Source organism: Cherax quadricarinatus, chromosome 29 (assembly GCF_038502225.1).
Source record: "Cherax quadricarinatus isolate ZL_2023a chromosome 29, ASM3850222v1, whole genome shotgun sequence".
Taxonomy (NCBI): Eukaryota; Metazoa; Arthropoda; class Malacostraca; order Decapoda; family Parastacidae; genus Cherax; species Cherax quadricarinatus.
In genome coordinates, this window is record NC_091320.1 from 16,826,648 (window position 1) to 16,844,147 (window position 17,500).

Consider the following 17,500-nt stretch of genomic DNA (forward strand, 5'->3'; position numbering starts at 1 on the left):
AATCACACACAAACAAGTGCCAAAAACAATGGATTATTATGAAATGTTTTGTATGACCTGGCAGGATATGTTCACTCACTGAGAAACAACACGACACTGCCTGAGAATGCGTGTTGGAAGTGGCTTTGTCTGCAAGTTGGGCACTGGACAGGTTCCGTACCAGCGACAAAAACAGAGGCAATCAATGAAAACGGAACGAATATTTTCACAAAAAATGTCGGCGAAAATGGAAATCAGCGATAACGGAGATAGACAAAAAGGGAGGGTCCACTGTATATTTTCCTGCATCGGGAAGGTAGTGTTTCACAAATAAAGTTAGACTGCTATACAGTGGAACCTGAGATGTCGACCGCATTACTTGTCGAACAAATCAGTTTTTGAACAAGGAATCCAAGAAAAATAATGTCCTCTTGGCTGTCGAGCGAAAACGTGAATGGCTCCGGGGGCCACGTGCTCAAAGAATACGCACCGAACAGTGAGTCAACAGCGTGGATCTGGGTCAGTATAGCCACTAACTTGCCGGCTGTGAATATCCCATGAGCTTTTGTTGTGCATCTTGTGAACATTTTTTGTTATTTTGTGGTTTTGGTGCAATTTTTTTTTTTTGTGAGATAAGCCATTGCCGTTGCACTTGTCAAGGAAATGTGTGCTAAATTGTGTGAAGTGCAGGAGCTTGCTGAAAAATACCATCCAGACAAAGCAGTGGCCATCTGTCTCTCTAGCATGTACAGTGACAGTGTAATGTCTCAATTTAGACAAGTGTTAAAACGGAGCCTGAAGTAAACCTCACTGGACAGGTTTTTAGTGACAAAGAATCTGTGAGCCAGAACAAGGTGTTAGTGGTGAAAATAGGAGGACAGTTACCTGACATTAACCCTTAAACTGTCCAAACGTAGATCTACGTTTGCGTGCGTAGCGCTCCGACCTTGATTTTCCCCATTTGAAAGCATGTAAAAAAAAAGTAGATCTATGTTCGGAGCCCCCCCGCACGTGGATGTAGATCTACGTTTGGACAGTTTAAGGGTTAATAGAAGGTGACTCTCCTTCCAAGCAGTAACATACCCCCTTCTCTCCTCCACCTCCTGCTTCCAGTATGCCATTAACTCTCCTCTGCCTGGTAAGAGGCAGTTAAATTTTCATTTACTGGACATTATTTCAGTTTCTTTTAGTACGTATTCATTTTACACTTTTATGTAGTAGTTAGTACATTTTTAATAAATTACGTATTATGTTGTCATTTGGGGTTCAGAATGGATTAATTCTATTTACATTATTCTTTATGGGAAAAATTGCTTTGGTTGTCAAATCAACATCTGGAACGAATTAAATTCGACAGCTGAGGTTCCGCTGTACAGTGGACTCTCAGCTAATGGCAGCATCAAATAATGGCAAATTGTCTAACGGCGCTCTTTGGCATAAAAAAAAGTGGCTCTACCAATGGCGAAAAACTCGTCTAACAACGTTCGTCCCAAGCTTGTCCATGGGGCCGGAGTGCAGCCTGAGCGGGCCCAGCCACTCCAAGACTCCATGTACAGCCTGAGTGCCAGTATTTACAAGCCATTTTGGTCGATTACAAGTGTACCTGCGATATATCTTGTATTATTCCAGTGTTTTTAGTGCTTGTAACTGCTAAATAAGCCACCATGCACCCAAAGAAAGTTTCTAGTGCCAGCCCTGTGATAAAGAAGGAAAGAAACAAAACAAAATTCAAGAAAAAACTTGTAGCAAAGCCAAAGTGGAGGAGGAAGAGGGAGGGGAAAATGTGCCTTCTGCAGTTATTCATTGATTCTACTATATATACGATACTAAAGCAGCAGGTATCAATAAAGGCTATAGTGCCAGCCAGTGATGAAGTGTAGAATTAACAGTGTAGCAAGTAAGTTAAGCGAGTAAGCGATAGAAAAAACGACACGAAAGTAACTCTCCAATGTTGTTGGATGTGTGTACATCCACTGAACATATGCCGACCTGCTATCTTCCACTACCCTAAACCTCTGCCAGCATCTCCTCCATCAAATTAACTAATTAAACTAACATCTCCAAGGTAAATGTAAATACATGTATAAAAGTGTAAGCATAAAAGTAAATATATTAAGTGTAAATATAAAAGGACCCCAATGGAAATATGTAAGTCACTCTGACTTTTTTGGGTTATCCTAGGTACTTTACACATGTGCTGCTATGTGTGATAATCTATGTAACTGTATTTGTGTATACCTGAATAAACTTATTTATAAATTAAAATGTAAATATTTCTTATTTATAAATTAAAATGTAAGTATTTCTTATTTATAAATTATATATATGTATTAAGTGTGATGGTGGTGCTGACAAAATCCTCCACTGCCACCAACATGGCTTCTCTCAGTGGCAGCCCTTAAACCCAACAATAACACTTACACCATTTAGTCCTCTCATACATTATGACATATTTTATTTATTCTAGTTTATATATCATGTTTGTTATTAATATTGTTTATAATGTCATATTAGATGAATTGTGATAGATAAATAAGCCATAGATATGATATTAGCATCATATTGAAGCATAATAAACTTGTCTTCCTCTTGCCTCCTACGTGTCTGTCATAAACGAAGAAGTTGAGTCAGTAAAGATAAGTCATTAAAGGTAAGTGTGATGTTAATTGTTCATTTATCCATTTTATTAGTGCTTTATATTTATTTGTCATTGTTTTCTGTATGTATATTTATATTTCATCTTTAAATAAAATATTTTTTGTTAATACTTTTGGCTGTCTGACACTGATTAATTGGATTTCCGTTATTTCTTATGGGGAAAATTAATTCGGCTAACGGCTAGCTCTCTGGAATGGATTAATGCTGTTGGTTGAGGGTCCACTGTACTTGCAAATTTAACTTAAACAGGACAAGGCTGTAAATTCTGTTTTTTTTCATCTTGAGTTTAATTGCAATAAATAGACCAGCAATACTGCAGTATTAAAAGTGGCATTTTAGTAGTCTTCATTTCCTGGTTATTGCTTGTTTAGTTATTTAGATAAAATACTACGTATGATATACAGTGGTACCTCAAATATCGGCCGAAATTCGTTCCAGAAGGCTGTTCAGTGTTGTTACCGAATGAATTTGTTCCCATAAGGAATAATGTAAATTAGATTAATCCATTTCAGACCCCCCAAAAATACACTTACAAAAGCACTTACAAAAATACACTTATATAATTGTTCGAGTTGGGAGCTGTTTGAAATTCGAGGTACCACTGTACTTATAAAAAATCGTGAACTGATACATATTTTTATTTTAGAAAGTAAAGTTTGAGTTATGAAAGCATCACAGGCATGTTCTGTGTAACACTAAAGTGCAGTTAAGTTAGTGTATTTGTAGGTACGTATATACATGTACATGTATATACTTAACCTTTTCAGGGTTTCCGACGGACTAGTACGGCTTACGCACCAGGGTTATTGATGTACTAGAACGCCTAAATTCTAGTGCCTTCAAATCTAGTGAGAGAAAGCTGGTAGGCCTACATATGAAAGAATGGGTCTATGTGGTCAGTGTGCACAGTATAAAAAAAAATCCTGCACCACACAGTGCATAATGAGAAAAAAAAACTCCTACCGTGCTTTTGGTTTAAAACGGCGACTTTGCAGTGTATTTTTGTATGGTGTTTATGGTTGTATTCTAGTTTTCCTGGTCTCATTTTATAGAATGGAAGACATATTACAGAAATTGAGATGATTTTGACTGGTTTCATAATGAAAAGTACCTTGAAATTGAGCTCAAAGTAGCAGAAATGTTAGATTTTTACCAAATTTCAAAAGTAAACAAATCATGCCAAGCATCCAATACACGTCAACTGGTGAGTCTGATATTCTTTCACAAGTGCACTGATATTATTTATACCATTTCTACACTAATGCAGTTGTCTGCATAACAGTAAATCTTCTATTTTTTTGTGAGAATAAAAATTCAAAGTGGAAAGCAAAAGAGATGTAAGAGGGGCCTGGGGATGTGTCTAATGAACAGAGAAAATGTTATTTTAGTGCCAGGAATGTCTGTCTTGCTTATTCTGGACCCTGTTTGGAAATTGGCATCTTCTGAAATTTGTGTGAAATTGGCAAAATTGCCAATTTCTGAGCACTTTATTGGATACTTGCAATCGGTAAATGGGTAGTTTCTTGTACTCATTCGATAGAAAAAATGGAGTTCTAACGAAATAGATATGATTGTTATCGACTAGTACACTGAAATTGGCCGAAAACAGGGCTCAAAGTGGGCGAAATCGCCGATGTGCCAACATCGTCGAGACCGCTAATTTCGCGAGAGCATAATTCCGCAAGTTTTCCATCAAATTTCATACTTTTGGTGTCATTATGATCGGGAAAAGATTCTCTAACATTTCATAAGAAAAACTTTTTTTTTTTTTTTTTTCAAAAAAAATTTTGACCCTGAGAACAAGCTTAGGAGAGGGCCTCTCGACCCTGAAAGGGTTAATTTGGTAAATTGTCTGTTATGTTATTGTTTTCATTAACTGTTAACCCTTTCACTCTTGAGACTCCTGCTCACAAACTTGCTCTCGGTGTTGAAGAATTTAAAAAAAAAATATTTTTTTCTTGTGAAATGATAGAGAATCTTTTTCCATTGGTAATGACACCAGAAGTATGAAATTTGATGGAAGACTTAAGGAATTACACTCTCGCGAAGTTAGCGGTCTCGGCAATATACATATACGCAATGGCGATTTTGCCCACTTTGAGCCCTATTTTTGGCCAATTCTATTGTTTGTCTCCCAAACTCATAGCTATTTTGCTAGAACTCCATTTGTTCTATTGACTGAGTACAGTGGACCCTCAACCAGCGATATTAATCCGTTCCTGAGAGCTCATCGTTAATCGAAATAATCGTTAGTCAAGTTAATTTTCCCCATAAGAAATAATGGAAATCAAATTAATCCGTGCAAGACACCCCAAAGTATTGAAAAAAAAAATTTTTACCACATGAAATATTAATTTTAATACACACAAACTGAAGAAGACATGCACAGTTACATGACACTTACCTTTATTGAAGATCTGGTGATGATTGATGGGATGGGAGGAGGGGAGACCGTTGATCTTTAGTGTTTAGAAGGGGAATCCCCTTCCATTAGCACTTGAGGTAGCAAGTCTTTTTCTGGGGTTACTTCTCTTGTTCTTTTAATGCCACTAGGACCAGCTTCAGAGTCACTGGACTTCTGTTGCACAACATATCTGTCCATAGAGGCCTGTACCTCTCGTTCCTTTATGACTTTCCTAAAGTGTTTCACAACATTGTCAGTGTAATAGTCACCAGCACGGCTTGCAATAGCTGTGTGAGGGTGATTTTCATCAAAAAAGGTTTGCACTTTAAGCCACATTGCACACATTTCCTTAATCTTTGAAGTAGGCAAATTCTTCAATTTCTCTCTCCCCTCCTCCGAAGCAGTTTCCTCAGGTGTGGCCTCTTACTGTTGAAGATGATCTAGCAGCTCATCAGTGGTTAGTTCGTCATTGTCCTCCCCCACCAACTCTTCCACATCTTCCTCACTAACCTCACCAATATGAGCACTAGTTCCAGGCATTTTTTCCTGTTCACCTGGGTGTTAGTCAACTGTTGTGGGTCGCATCCTGGGGGACAAGATTAAGGACCCCCAATTGAAATAAGTTAGACAGTCCTCGATGATGCACTGACTTTCTTGGGTTATCCTGGGTGGCTAACCCTCCGGGGTTAATCGTTTCTTGGTAATTGTTTCACGTTAAGCCACACCAACAACACTCTCTCCACATCTTCGAGTAATACAGCTGATGGTGGTGCAGCAACAACAACAGCTGACTGTGGTGCAGCAGCAGCTGCACCTTTGGCAAGAACAGCTTCCTTGATTGCTGTTTTCTTACCCACAATAGTAGCGATGGTTGATTGGGGTTTATTATACAACCTGACCAGCTCAGAGACACGCACTCCACTTTCATACTTAGCAATGATCTCTTTCTTCATCTCCATAGTAATTCTCACCCTTTTTGCTGTAGGGTTGGCACTAGAAGCTTTCTTGGGGCCCATGGTGACTTATTTTGCAGGTGCAATCACTACAAAGGCTGTGATAATATGAAATGTTCCAGTTGTTGTATGTTTGGAAGCGACCGCGGTGGCTGGCTGGCTGGCTTGTAAACACCGTCACCCAAGGGACAAGTGAGGCGCGCTCAGGCCAAAGTGGACGCATATGGTACGGAACGAATAGCGCTGGTCGGGTTTTTAAGTGCTAGTTGAGGCAAAATTTTTGCGTTAAAATGTATCGCTAGTCAGATTTATCGTTAATCGATGCCATCGCTGGTTCAGGGTCCACTGTACAAGAAACTGCCCATTTACTGATTTTTAAGTACCCAATAAAGTGGTCAGAAATTGGCAGTTTGGCCAATTTCACACTAATTTCAAAAGATGCCAATTTCAAAATAGGGTCCAGAATAAACAATGCAGACATTCCTGGCACTAAAATAAACATTTTCTCTGTTCATTAGTCACATCTTCAGGCTCCCTCTTATATTACTCTTGCTTTCACTTTTCATTGTGAAACCAATCAAAATCTCTATTTCTGTAATATATCGTCCATTCTGTCAAATGAGACCAAGAAAACGAGAATACAACCATAAATACCATACGAGAATGCACCTCAGTCTGTGTTTTAAACCAAAAACATGGAGTTTTTTTCCTCATGCACTGCATGCTGCAGGATTTTTTAATACTGTGCACACTGACCATGCAGACCCACATGTAGGTCTGCCAGCTTTCTCCTGCTATATTTGAAGCTGTTAGAATTTTGACGTATTAATATGGCACTAACACTGGCTTGTAAGCCGCACTAATACAACACTGACAGTGAAAGGGTTAATATAGGATAATTGAAACTAGAATAAAATAAAATAATTGCCGGTATATGTTTTAAATGTGAGAATAGTCTGAATGGTAGTACATAGATAAAACTAATTTTCTCAAGATGGATAATTAAATTCTGATAATAGTTCTTACACATGATACCTAACCCAAAACTTGTGGATGATAATGAAGATGGTTTTATTCTCCATATATCATTATCAAGAAGTATTCACTAGCATCACTAGATTATACTCTACTTGCTATGTAGACACATGTAATATGTACTTGCTGTGCAGATTCATGTAATATGTACATGTGACTTCTCTTGCCAGGTGTAGTGATCATGTAGTGTTCTTGGCATATGAAGGTTGGTTCTCCTGTTCCCAGGTGTTCATCACTAGATAACCTCTCATGAAATAGTTACACAAGAGACATAATATTTTGTCATTAGATAATTGTTTCATGAGCAACAAAATTTTATGCTCATAAAGTAGATAATGGGTATTAGCATTTGTTTTATGCAAATATTTGCATTCATAACCCACAGAAGACTGCTGTATAACAGAGTATTTTGATGAAGTTGCTGCTCTCCTACACTCTTCTCATCTTAACGTTACATATAAAATATACTGCTGTAGTAAGTCTGTTTTTGCTTGCTAGCACCTGTGTCCAAGTTCTGTACTGTGTTGATGATTTAGTTAAGTACTTCCCCCACCTTCACCTCTCTTCCTCCCATCCCCTCTCCCCCTTCCTCTGTGTGTGTGTGTTCTCCCCTATATGTAGTTGTTGGGGTCAAGTCACAGCTCCTGGCCCTGCTTTTTCCCTGGTCTCTACTAGGCTCACACACACTCAACCCCAGGAACCTTATTGTATCTTCCTAAATTTATGTATGGATACTGCCTCTACTACTTCACTCTCCAGATTGTTCCACTTCCTGACAACTCTAAGGCAGAAGAAATACTTTCTAACATCCCTATGACTGAGTTTTCAGCTTCCAGTTGTGCCCTCTTGTTCCTGTGTCCCATCTCTAAAATTTTTCTATCTTTGTTCTTGTCATTTCCTCTCAGTATTTTGTATGTCAACTTATTTCCCTAGCCCTCCTGTCCTCCAGTGTCATCAGGTTGAGTTCCTTTAATCTCTACTCATAGGACATACCCCGTAGCTCCAGGACTAGTATTGTTGCAAACCTTTGCACTTTCTCTAATTTCTTGGCATTTTTGACCATTTTAAATGTATGAAAGAGGGGAAGGTACCTAGGGATTGGCAGAGAGCATGTATAGTCCCTTTATATAAAGGGAAAGGGGACAAAAGAGACTGTAAAAATTATAGAGGAATAAGTTTACTGAGTATACCAGGAAAAGTTACGGTAGGGTTATAATTGAAAGAATTAGAGGTAAGACAGAATGTAGGATTGCGGATGAGCAAGGAGGTTTCAGAGTGGGTAGGGGATGTGTAGATCAAGTGTTTACATTGAAGCATATATGTGAACAGTATTTAGATAAAGGTAGGGAAGTTTTTATTGCATTTATGGATTTAGAAAAGGCATATGATAGAGTGGATAGAGGAGCAATGTGGCAGATGTTGCAAGTATATGGAATAGGTGGTAGGTTATTAAATGCTGTAAAGAGTTTTTATGAGGATAGTGAGGCTCAGGTTAGGGTGTGTAGAAGAGAGGGAGACTACTTCCCGGTAAAAGTGGGTCTTAGACAGGGATGTGTAATGTCACCATGGTTGTTTAATATATTTATAGATGGGGTTGTAAAGGAAGTAAATGCTAGGGTGTTCGGGAGAGGTGGGATTAAATTTTGGGGAATCAAATTCAAAATGGGAATTGACAGTTACTTTTTGCTGATGATACTGTGCTTATGGGAGATTCTAAAGAAAAATTGCAAAGGTTAGTGGATGAGTTTGGGAATGTGTGTAAAGGTAGAAAGTTGAGAGTGAACATAGAAAGGAGTAAGGTGATGAGGGTGTCAAATGATTTAGATAAAGAAAAATTGGATATCAAATTGGGGAGGAGGAGTATGGAAGAAGTGAATGTTTTCAGATACTTGGGAGTTGACATGTCGGCGGATGGATTTATGAAGGACGAGGTTAATCATAGAATTGATGAGGGAAAAAAGGCGAGTGGTGCGTTGAGGTATATGTGGAATCAAAAAACGTTATCTATGGAGGCAAAGAAGGGAAGGTATGAAAGTATAGTAGTACCAACACTCTTATATGGGTGTGAAGCTTTGGTGGTAAATGCAGCAGTGAGGAGACGGTTGGAGGCAGTGGAGATGTCCTGTTTAAGGGCAATGTGTGGTGTAAATATTATGCAGAAAATTCGGAGTGTGGAAATTAGGAAAAGGTGTGGAGTTAATAAAAGTATTAGTCAGAGGGCAGAAGAGGGGTTGTTGAGGTGGTTTGGTCATTTAGAGAGAATGGATCAAAGTAGAATGACATGGAAAGCATATAAATCTATTGGGGAAGGAAGGCGGGGTAGGGGTCGTCCTCAAAAGGGTTGGAGAGAGGGGGTAAAGGAGGTTTTGTGGGCAAGGGGCTTGGACTTCCAGCAAGCGTGCGTGAGCGTGTTAGATAGGAGTGAATGGAGACGAATGGTACTTGGGACCTGACGATCTGTTGGAGTGCGAGCAGGGTAATATTTAGTGAAGGGATTCAGGGAAACCGGTTATTTTCATATAGTCGGACTTGAGTCCTGGAAATGGGAAGTACAATACCTGCACTTTAAAGGAGGGGTTTGGGATATTGGCAGTTTGGAGGGATATGTTGTGTATCTTTATGTGTGTATGCTTCTAAACTGTTGTATTCTGAGCACCTCTGCAAAAACAGTGATAATGTGCGAGTGTGGTGAAAGTGTTGAATGATGATGAAAGTATTTTCTTTTTGGGGATTTTCTTTCTTTTTTGGGTCACCCTGCCTTGGTGGGAGATGGCCGACTTGTTGAAAAAAAAAAAAAAAAAAATTTTACCAGGTGTGGGTTCCATACTGGTATTGCATACTCCAATATGGGCCTGGTGTATGAAGTGTACAGTGTCATGAATAACTCTTTACTTAGATGATGAAACATTATTCTTAGGTTTGCCAGACACCCATATGCTGCAGCAGTTATTTGATCGGTATGATACCCCAAGAGACTTTTCCTTGAGTGAGGTTTGCAGCCTTTGACCCTTGGGCCTGTTCTCCATCTGCATTTAAACTCCTGGAGCCATTTGCTGGACCAGGCTTGTAGCCTCTCCAGATTCCAGTTTCCTTTCTTGGTCCTTGTCTGCTTGTATTCTCCTCATTAGTTGCACGTCACCTTCGAACAGAACACCTCTGACTCTATCCCTTCTGTCATGTCATTCACATTTGCAAGAAACAGCACCTTATGGAACCCCACTCGACACATGCACCCAGTTCAACATCTTATTACATACCGTCACTCATTTCATTCCTGTATGGTTTTCCGTGATCCATTGTGGTGCTTTTTCTGTTATTTCTGCCTGCTCCTGTAGATTTTGTACCAGTGTCGTGTGTCGTGCTCTGTGTCTTTATTTTTGAAGTCTGCAATGATATACAGTATTTTGTGAAGGCTTAACTTGATTTATTAAAAAGTTGCTACATGGTTGTAAATTAAGTGACTTTATTTAGGACAAGTGTGACAGCAGATGTCAGCCATGCATGTTGCTTTGCTTGTTTCAGAAGTATTACATTACTTTGTAATGTACCATTGCTCAATTTATATGACACTAAAGCACTATTTTTTATTTTGTTGAAGTTATATGTTGGTTGATGGTTTTTAGAATTATCATATTGAAAAATTCAAAACTAGTCACAAGTCTGACAAACAAGTTGGCAGCTCATTCTCTGAAGGTTGTAGTGTGACATTGATTATCATAGGAAGTGTATCACCAACATTTCAAAACTCAAATGTCTCAGTGAGTCACCATTTGTCTTTGATAGCCATACACTTCTACAAAGGTAGCTGGAGAACGAGTGATCTGTGACAGCTGTATGGGTTTTCTACCCTTGTCACTCGGCTAGGGGTCAGGCTGTTTTCTTGATTGCCCATTTAACCAGGCTGTTGTTGTTGAATGGCAGACACACTGACCCAATTTACTCTTGAAAGCTTCTACAGTTGTTCCAGCATTGTTTCTGATATCTGCCTGTATCAGATATCAGAAATGTGTGTTCTCTTATTGTGCCTGTAGTGCTCCTACTTTTTTAATGTCTGTTTTACACCTCTTGTATCCATATCTCGCGATATGTTGATATGGTAATGTGCATATTTGTGGTTAAACAATTGAGTATCTTCCATGTACAGCATATTTTGAGGCATTTCCAGTAGTTTGATGCTCTGTCTCTATGCAGCCAGTACATGATCTCTGTGCCTTTTCCTGCTCTGATATCAGTGCTGAACCACGTATCTCTCTACCACTTGTTTTTAATCGTACTTCCTTTCAAGATTTTTGTGCTGCCTAAAAAAATATTTTTGCTTGTTTACTTTTGGGCAACTTCAGTCGTGATACTTTCTGGTTTGTAGTGATAATTTGCACTTTTCAGGGTAAAACTACCTATGTGTGGGTATTTACATTTTATTCCATATTTGCAACTTCCCCTGGCTACCTACTATTGTACTGCTTTTTTTTCTGTAGTAGTTGTAGTTTTTCTTACTGTGAAGTTCTTTAAATACTACTGTCTGTCTGTCTGTCTTTGTTAGTGGATCATCACTTTGCATCACTATTTTCATCTTGTCTGTGCAGTTCTGTACATGTGTTTCTAACCTTTCACTAGCTGTGATCTGTATCCACTTCATTTTCCCACTTTTTCATATATTTCTGGTAAACTCTCCAAGAAAGCCTTGCTGTGATCTTGTTGTTTTTTATTTCTTTTTTTTAACAAGTCGGCCATCTCCCACTGAGGCAGGGTGACCCAAAAAGAAAATACTTTCATCATCATTCAACACTTTCACCTCACTCACACATAATCACTGGTTTTGCAGAGGTGCTCAGAATACAACAGTTTAGAAGTATATATGTATAAAGATACACAACATATCCCTCCAAACTGCCGATATCCCAAACCCCTCCTTTAAAGTGCAGGCATTGTACTTCCCATTTCCAGGACTCAAGTCCAGCTATATAAAATAACCAGTTTCTCTGAATCCCTTCACTAAATATTACCCTGCTCACACTCCAACAGCTCGTCAGGTCCCAAATACCATTCGTCTCCATTCACTCCCATCTAACACGCTCGTGCACGCTTGCTGGAAGTCCAAGCCCCTCGCCTACAAAACCTCCTTTACCCCCTCCCTCCAACCTTTTCAAGGACAACCCCTAACCCGCCCTCCTTCCCCTACAGATTTATACGCTCTCCATGTCATTCTTCTTTGATCCATTCTCTCTAAATGACCAAACCATCTCAACAACTCCTCTTCAGCCCTCTGACTAGCACTTTTATTAACTCCACACCTTCTCCTAATTTCCACACTCTGAATTTTCTGCATAATATTTACACCACACATTGCCCTTAGACAGGACATCTCCACTGCCTCCTGGTATCTGCCCAAAACACACTTTCTTTTATAATTATCCAAAAACATTTCCTCATGCTCAATCTCATGGCTATCAGCAGTATTAATTTCAATACAGGAAACTTATATTTTTCTGCATATTTTACACTGTACTCCTTTTGTGATATCTAGAGTCTTTCACAATTTACACAGATCACTTTCATGATTGCCTTTGTGTTCCAGTTTATCATGGTCTCATTTAGTTACCTGCTTTTAACAAATTTTAAGTACAGCATTCTGTTCCAGTCAAGAGGAAATCTGCTTATTTACATTTATTTGTATTGTTCTTTCATTTTAGATGTATATTTTGACTCAGAAAATCATAGTAATGTGCTAGCAGTGGTTAACACACGGGCCTGCGAGTTTTAGGGCTTGTTGACAATATGTTTGAGCCCCATCTGGTCTATAATTAAATGCATACTTCTTTATCCTGTAAAATTTCACACTTTATATTGTAGACTATTTAGCCATCATATAAAATGTTCTGTATACGGTACAAGTTAAATATTGAGGTTCTACTATTGAGTTAAATAGTTTGCTTTACTGTGTTGACTTAATGACATTTGGTAATTGTTTTCTGTGTAATCAGGAACCCCAGTTATCCTATGGATGGTGTCAAATTTCAGCTGGTTATTAACAGAGCACTCTTGTGTATAAAAGTGCTTCTTGACTTACGATGGTTCGATTTAGGATGATTCAGCTTTGTGATGGTGCAGAAGCAGTTAGTTACAGTAATTATTTGTGTATTTACTTATTCAGTGACAGTATAGTCATACCTCGCTTTGTATCATTTCAGCCTACGTCAAATTTGTCTTTATACCACTTTTCTAGAGTAACTTTCAGTTTGGTGAATATCATTACATCCAACTTTGTCGCTCAGCATTGTCACCTTTGTCATAATTTTTTTTAATTGTGTTCATTGCTCTTTTAAAAAAAATGACTAAAATGTGTTTTTAGTGTTCTTTAAGTTATAGCAACTTTTGCAACTTATTTATGCTAGATTTATAGTGTTTATCTTCATTTTAAGGCATTTTTAATGCATTATGTCTGCTTTACTTCAAAAACTGGTTATATCATGGCTCTTGGAACCAATTAATGACATAGGGTGGGGTATGACTGTCATTATTTATTTATTTATTTAGCATGTATTCATATCACTCGTGATATTTTCAACTTACAATGGGTTCATCAGAACGTAACCCCATCGTAAGTCTAGGAGCACCTTTATATTTACTGTATTTGGCATTTGTTACTCTAAATAATTAAGCTCATTCTTTTAACGGAAGTGTTTTCTGCTGAGCTCCGCCTGCCTTGGTTGAAAATAGTAAATAGGTTCAAAATCGTCTCCATTGTGAGGTTCTGTGTTGTTTAGGTTTACTTACTAGCAAGGTCTGGTCCGAAGTCGGTGGTGCTACCTCATAGTGGGTGGACCAGTGGCAACGTGGGTGCCAATGAATCTCTTGGGCGAAGCCACCGGAGGGCATTTGGTCAGGAGCTTGATGGGACTTCTTTGCTGACCAACCCAATCATGCGCTAAATTCCCCCTTTGTGCAAATAATGTTAAATTATGAAATGTACATCATATCCAACACATTGCTGAAGGGGCTTAATGATTCCTCTCATCCTCAATACTGATATTTTTTAAGATTCTTTGTCTAGTATACAAGAATACCTTGCATAGCGCAGTTAATAGGTGCCAAAAAGAACATTCTGTGCTATGCAAAACTTCGTTGTTTAAGATATTATGTGTTGTAGTGTAATACGTTCCAAACACACACTAATGATAATAAAAATAATTAATAGTTTTTATTTTACCATGGTACGTGTTTTTACAAAGGAGTATAACAATTGGGTGTACATGCCAAAAGCCTCTTTATATGCAGAGCATTTTGAGCAAACTTAAGATTAACTTAAGATTAATAAGGCAATAACAGTGCAAAATTGTACATTTGGTCATTAGTCGAGTTACAATGAATACAGAAAATTTATTATTCTATTAGTTCATACACTATGGCTTTAACCCTTTGACTGTCTAGACCCCTGCTTACAAACTTGCTCTCACTGTCGAAGAATTTAAAAAAAAAAAAAATTTCTTATGAAATGATAGAGAATCTTTTCCCCTTGGTAATGACACCAGAAGTACGAAATTTCATTGAAAAATTACACAGTTACGCTCTTGCAAAGTTAGCAATATCAGCGATATTTACACATCGGCGATTTTGCCCACTTTGAGCCCTATTTTCGGCCAATTCCATTGTTCCAGTCGACCAAACTCATAGCTATTTCTTTAGAATTCCATTTGTTCTATCAATTGAGTACAAGAAACTGCCCATTTACCAATTTCAAATTCCCAATAAAGTAGTCAGAAATTGGCAATTTGGCCAATTTCACACAAATTAAAATGCCAGTTTCAGAATAGGGTCCAGAATGAACACTGCAGACATTCCTGGCACTAAAATAATTTTCTCTGTTCATCAGTCACATCTCCAGGCCCTTCTTATATTACTCTTGCTTTCTATTTTGAATTTTTATTCACAAAAAATAAAGATTTACTGTTATGCAGACTGCTGCATTATTGTAATAATTGTGCAAATAATGTCAACCCATTCATGACTGCATATTAGAATGGCTAGTTGGGCACATATTGGACAATGACATCATTTGCTTACTCTTGAACATTGGCAAAAATCGAACATTTCTGCTACTTTGAGCTCAATTTCAAGATCATTTACATTGTGAAACCAATCAAAATCATCTCTGTTTCTGTAATAAGTCTTCCATTCTATCAAATGAGACCAAGAAAACAAGAATACAACCATAAATGCTATACGAAAATACACCTCAAAGTCGGTGTTTTAATCCAAAAAGTTTTTTTTCTCATTATGCACTGCATGCTGCAGAATTTTTTTTAAACTGCACACACTAACCACACAGACCCATTTTCTCACCTGTAGGCCTACCAGCTCTCTCCCTCTTGAAGCCGCTAGAATTTTGGAGTATAAATACGTCAAAAACACTGGCTCATAAGATGTATATGTACGTCAGAAACAGTCAGTGTTAATAATTTTGGTAAAGAAGAATTACAGTTTTGATTATTAACCCTTTGAGGGTCGGTCACGTACTAGTACGTCTGAATTCTAGCACTTCAAATCTGGTTGAAGATAGCTGGCAGCCCGACATATGAAAGAATGGGTCTGTGTGGTCAGTGTGCACAGTTTAAAAAAAATCCTGCAGCATGCAGTGCATAATGAGAGGAAAAAAACTGACTGTGTTTTTTATTTAAAATAGCGACTTTCTAGTGTATTTTCGTATGGTATTTATGGTTGTATTCTCGTTTCCTTGGTCCCATTTGATAGAATGGAAGATATATTACAGAAATAGAGATGATTTTGATTGGTTTTACGATGATAAGTACCTTGAAATTGAGCTCAAATTAGCGAAAATGATTGATTTTTGCCTATGTTCAAGAGTAAACAAATCACGCCATGCGTCCAATACACGTCAACTGGTGAGTCTAATAATCTTTCACAAGTGCACTGACATCATTTATACTGTTTTTACAATGATGCAGTAGTATACATAACAGAAAACCTTCCATTTTCTGTGAGAAGAAAAATTCAAAATGGAAAACAAAAGTAATGTAAGAGGGGGCCTAGAGACTTGACTAATAAACACACAAAATGTTATTTTAGTGCCATGAATGTCTGTCTTGTTTATTCTGGACTCTATTTTGAAACTGGCAGCTTTTGAAATTTGTGTGAAATTGCCCAAATTGCCAATTTCTGACCACTTTATTGGGTAGTGGAAATTGGTAAATGGGTAGATTCTTGTACTCAATCGATAGAATGAATGGAGTTCTAGGGAAATAGCTATGATTTTAGTCAACTGCCACTTTGGAATTGGCCGAAAATAAGGCTCAAAGTAGGTGAAATCGCCGATGCATAAATATCTTCGAGGCCACTAACTTTGCAAGAGCATAATTCCGTAAGTTTTCCATCAAATTTCATACTTTTGTTGTCATTATGATTGGAAAAAGATTCTCTGTCATTTAATAAGTTTTTTGTTTCGACCCTGAGAATGAGTTTGCGGGAAGGCCTCTCAACCCTTAAAGGGTTAACCTAAGATGGACACAGTGGAATAATTAACATTACATTTGAGATGATTACAGATATTGAGAGTATGCATATATTGATAATGATTTACCTATGTTCATGATATTGAGCAAATGCACATATAGGTTTTGTACATGCAGCAGAACGTCATTTAACACGGTAGCTACGTTCCTAAAATCGCCGTTTTAGTTAAAACTGTGTTAGACAAACTGAAGAACTTATCGGAAAAATAAGGTTACATTCCTGGGAGCCCCCAAAAAGCCAAACAGTTTTTTTTAGACCAATAGATCTTACAAAAATAAAAGTGAATGTGTGATTGTAGTTCATTGTCGTTATGTATTATGTTTTTACTGCTTAAAATTACAAATGCAACAGAAATAATAGTATTTCTTATCTGAAATTGTTGGTGCTGGTTTTTGTTGATTGTGGAGAGTTATGGTGTGGCCCTACTGGGCTGAGGTGGATGGTAGAGGTTCTGGTACTGAAGTCGATGGTTGTACTGGAGTGTGCATAAATTATGTATTTTATTTCTGTTCTATTTTATCCCAAAGTACATTACACAACCATTTCAGGGTCCTCTTCAATGAAAAAGTCTAACTAAGTCAGTAAATCAGTCAAGTTAGTAAGTCAGTCAGTCAGTAATACAGTCAGTCAAGTAAATCAGTCAGACATCACACAAACTCATACTTGCCTCATTCTTTTATGCACAAAGTGATGCTGCATTACGGCCACAGGCTATCTCTTGTCTAATATCTCTATTTTCTTCTTTAATTCTAAGACTTAAATGCTTATACCTTTTCTTGCCACTTTTAGCAACACTTGTATGACTACTGGATGCCATGATTACTTGATAGATTTGAGATATAGCAATTAAAAGATATAAACTCCTAGCAGAGGATGGTACGTACTACATGCTTATGAACCGAAGACTGGGACAAGGATGGCAGAGGCTGGCGGTAGGTCTCCC

General features: G+C 37.9%; 1 protein-coding gene across 4 annotated transcripts in view; it reads left to right on the forward strand.

Moving 5' to 3' along the window:
* Maf1 (repressor of RNA polymerase III transcription Maf1) overlaps positions 1-17,500 on the forward strand; it is a 259,357-nt gene that overhangs the window by 10,429 nt on the left and 231,428 nt on the right. The gene's annotated exons all lie outside the window — the stretch shown is intronic.